The following is a 4868-nucleotide window of genomic DNA, read 5'->3' on the forward strand; positions in this document are numbered from 1 at the left end:
GTCTCGTGCGTTTATTCGGGAACTATGCGGGTGGCACGGGTGGCCAAGTCATCTAAGGCGCCGCAAGTCGCTGTGCAGAGCGTCTAGTGCGTTTATTCGGGAACTATGCGGGTGGCACGGGTGGCCAAGTCATCTAAGGCGCGCAAGTCGCTGTGCAGAGCGTCTAGTGCGTTTATTCGGGAACTATGCGGGTGGCACGGGTGGCCAAGTCGTCTAAGGCGCCGCAAGTCGCTGTGCAGAGCGTCTAGTGCGTTTATTCGGGAACTATGCGGGTGGCACGGGTGGCCAAGTCGTCTAAGGCGCCGCAAGTCTCTGTGCAGAGCGTCTCGTGCGTTTATTCGGGAACTATGCGGGTGGCACGGGTGGCCAAGTCGTCTAAGGCGCCGCAAGTCGCTGTGCAGAACGTGTAGTGCGTTTATTCGGGAACTATGCGGGTGGCACGGGTGGCCAAGTCGTCTAAGGCGCCGCAAGTCGCTGTGCAGAGCGTCTAGTGCGTTTATTCGGGAACTATGCGGGTGGCACGGGTGGCCAAGTCGTCTAAGGCGCCGCAAGTCGCTGTGCAGAGCGTCTCGTGCGTTTATTCGGGAACTATGCGGGTGGCACGGGTGGCCAAGTCGTCTAAGGCGCCGCAAGTCGCTGTACAGAGTGTCTAGTGCGTTTATTCGGGGACTATGCGGGCGGCACGGGTGGCCAAGTCGTCTAAGGCGCGCAAGTCTCTGTGCAGAGCGTCTAGTGCGTTTATTCGGGAACTATGCGGGTGGCACGGGTGGCCAAGTCGTCTAAGGCGCCGCAAGTCGCTGTACAGAGTGTCTAGTGCGTTTATTCGGGAACTATGCGGGTGGCACGGGTGGCCAAGTCGTCTAAGGCGCCGCAAGTCGCTGTGCAGAGCGTCTAGTGCGTTTATTCGGGAACTATGCGGGTGGCACGGGTGGCCAAGTCGTCTAAGGCGCCGCAAGTCGCTGTGCAGAGCGTCTCGTGCGTTTATTCGGGAACTATGCGGGTGGCACGGGTGGCCAAGTCGTCTAAGGCGCCGCAAGTCGCTGTGCAACAGAAACCAATGCACATGGGTCCAAATCCCAACACTTTGTTCTTTGGGGTTTCGGTTATGAAATGCATGTCTCGAGTCAAGTATACAATATACACTTGACCCACTTGAGCACATTTATCACATTGTTTCGCTGGTGTGACTGGCAGCAAAATACTATAAATTACGTCATAGGGGATTGTCACATGTTTGAAAAGTTTGTGGTATTGTATTTTAAAGGTAGGCCTTATCACCTACACACACCAACCTATAACTGTTTCGGGGATGCGACTTTTCGGCGGAGTCATTTTGTGCGGTCCAGACCTCGTCGTAGATGGTGGTCTGTCGTTAGGGCAGTTCACTAACAGTGTTTGAGGCCTACAATGTTGGACATTTTGAAGCAGAATTATGCATATGACAGTTAGGCATACACCAGAACCATTTCTGAGTATGCCCGATCTAATAACGTGAAGATATATTATACAACCAAGTTTTTTACTTCGAGTGCAAATTTCACAACATCCATTCTTCAAATATTTCAGTATTTTCTCCTGCAGCTAGGGTTCCACTGATATAAAATAGTTTTATATACATCTTTCATAAACAGATCCTCGCATGAGCATCAAGCAAAATAAGTTTAGAAACGTATACTTTATCTACTTATATTTAGGCACTGGTATTAAATTTGGAAGAAACCACTACCCTCGTCGGACTAAGACTGCTGAATCGGCGGAGCTAACACTCGTTTGTATTGTAATCAATACTAAGTTTTATTGATATTGAATTAACATTTTGCAGGTTTCACAGCATGTACATATGTTATTATACCGCCGAAGCAGCCATAGGTTCTCGGTTTGGGTAAATATCACTTACCCGTGCCAATGTTGCTATGAAAAAACAAAGTCACCATAAAGAACATTGTTAGCTCCCTACATCTTTCCGGCCACAATGGTTAGCCCGCCTAACTTCGACTGGCGACGCACGTTTTTCATCAACTCAGAGTATCACTGACAGGGGCGCAACTTGGCTAATTTTAACTGCAAGCAAAATTAAGTATATGAGGACAAGGTAGGGTCAAGCTCCCCCCGAAGTTTGTTAGAATTAGATGCTCTTAAACGCTATTTCCTGCATTTTTTTATCCGTATATGTTAGATTTTATTTGTAACAAATATTGGTATTTTATTTATTATAATGTTTTTTTAGAAATTTGAACATTAAAACAATTCGATAATATTACTTTTGTGTGTTTTTACATGTTCATTCGTGTGAAGAAAAGTTTGTTTGTTTGTTTGTTTATTGTTTAACGCCGCACTCAGCAATTTTCCAGCAAAATGACTGCGGTCTGTAAATAATCGAGTCTGGACCAAACAATCCAGTGATTGACATAATGAGCATCGATCCACCCGATAGGGATACGATGACTTGCATCAACCAAGTCAGCGAGCCTGACCACCCGATCACGTTAGTCGCCTCTTACGACAAGCATAGTCGCCTTTTACGGCAAGCATGGGTTGCTGAAGACCTATTCTACCCCGGATCTTCACGGGTCAAGGATCAATAGAGAGACGAGGGCATGTGAACTCTTTGACCTCGCGACCTGACCAGTGTGTTGTGACCCTACTCTAGACGGACGACGCCAAGCTGTGGGAACTGTAGGATTGTCTGATCCGCTTGATGAGGGGTCACGTGACAACCGGTGTTTCCTGTGTAAATAATATTGAAAGAACACAACGAGTTTGATGTGATCGAAGGGTAAATTTATATATTTTATATATCCTAATATCTGAAATAATTACGCACTGATTTCCGAGTCTTAAGATAAGAGCAAAATAGTCCACAATAACTGCCCAGTTTTGTATACATGCTCCATGGCCCATGATTTCAGTTTTTGGTTTTTGTTGGGGGCATTCAGTTGGCAATAGCGAAAACCGTGCGAGTTCAACAACTGGGCGACCAGATATATAACGTCTCTACTTTGCCTTACTTCTTACAGGAATCTGTGGCTTATATAAACTTGCTCCTTATCAAGATAACCAACCCCACGCCCGGCAGTTACTGCTGTAGCGCGTCATGCTACCACGTCACGTGACCACGTTTCAGTCTGATACAGAAGCTATAGGTATGACGTAGATAGAAAGTCCCAGAAATAAAGTGATCTTATTTAAAAATATCTATCTACAAAATCTACAAAATCTACAAAATCTAAATGGAGTCCAGAACAATCCTAAATTTCAGCGCTGAGGCAATGCTAGACTTGATTTCAACCCCTTTTTAAAATTTATTCTCTTCTAGGTATGACAGTCCATGGGCGTATTAGTTGATCCTTAAAGGTCCTTGTGCATTTGGTGTCATTAGAAGTGAGGTGAGGTGAAATGGGTTTAACTTTGCTTTCGAAATAATTGCACTTATATAGCGACGTGTGTGTATGTGTTTGTGTGTAGCCGCTTGTATAAGCCCGGACCATATAACGCCGGTTTTACAGTGCAAGCCCACTGATATACCATGCTGCTGTGTTACATGGATACCCCGCTCGGGCCCCATTTCACCTTACCTGTTTACCTTTCCACATTGTTTGTTTGTTTGTTGTTTAACACCACACTCAGCAAAAATCCAGGTATATGACGGCTATCTGTAAATAATCGAGTCCGACAATCCAGTGATTGACATCATGAGTATTGATCTACCCAATTCTGATACGATGACATGCATCAACCAAGTCAGCGAGCCTGACCACCCGACCCCATTTGTCACCTCTTAAAATAAGCATTGGCTGCTGAAGACAAATTCAACAATTAGGCAAACGTTAAGGTTCTCATAGGACCATGTTCCAATATGATTTAGTTCCAAATTCCCATTCAGGTAACCCGTTCCGCAAGTCGATTTTGTTTGGTTAGTTTAAAATATTAAAAAAAGGTTGAAATATAGGCCCCAGTACTGCAACACGGCTCTAACGAAGAATCGGAGGGGAGAGGGAATTTTGCAACAAAGGGCGATAACTCTAATTTTGAACAAGAATTCTTCATCCAGACAGCAATGACAGGCGGAGTGGTATTTTGAAGATGGATATGTATCTAATGTTCAAATATACCACTTCAGTTTTGATGGGGGGGGGGGGGGGGGGGGTGTGTGTTTATCACAACCCATTACACAAAACTGATTTTCATTACATGCCAAGTGTATAATCAAATAGAACATGACATATCTGATTATCCCTATAAAAAAAAGAGAAGTGTAGTATGGATGAGCTATTTCTATTTGGCTCTTAACGACTTTCTATCTGTAGAGTCAATCGTCAATAGCGTATTATCGGCGCACCAGAAACCGAAGGTCGTTCGAAACCCGGTTCGCCCCGATTATGCTTCTAGGTTTGTCAGCACCATACTCGTGCTCGTGGGTTTCACCGAAGTGGTAAACGTCTGAGACCTGCATCACCTCGGGCTTTCCTCCCACATTAAGCTGACACGCCGTGACATACAGGAATACTGTTCAAAGTGGCGTTAAACCAAACTCACCTACTCCATGTAGACTCTAGTCCTGCGCTATGATTGTAATTTATATATATAATTATATATAGAGAGATTCATTTTTTTACTAAAAGCCTAGGCAAGTCTTAATGAAACTAAACCAAGTCTAGTTTCCTTGGTTCCAAAACAGACCGAAGAGGAAAGGTTCTTTTGAAGAAAAAGAAATTACAATTATTTTAAAGAAATGTCTCACAGACTACGTGTTAGTCTATGCGGTTCCAGCAGATGTTATAACATGACTGGTAATATACAGGTTTGTCGGCCGTCTACCCCGTGTTTTATGAGGGGCTGAGCAAGTGTAATATATGTCAACAGTCTGG

The sequence above is a fragment of the Haliotis rufescens genome, unplaced genomic scaffold, assembly GCF_023055435.1.
Source record: "Haliotis rufescens isolate VD_foot unplaced genomic scaffold, xgHalRufe1.0.p SCAF_4, whole genome shotgun sequence".
NCBI classification, from domain to species: Eukaryota; Metazoa; Mollusca; class Gastropoda; order Lepetellida; family Haliotidae; genus Haliotis; species Haliotis rufescens.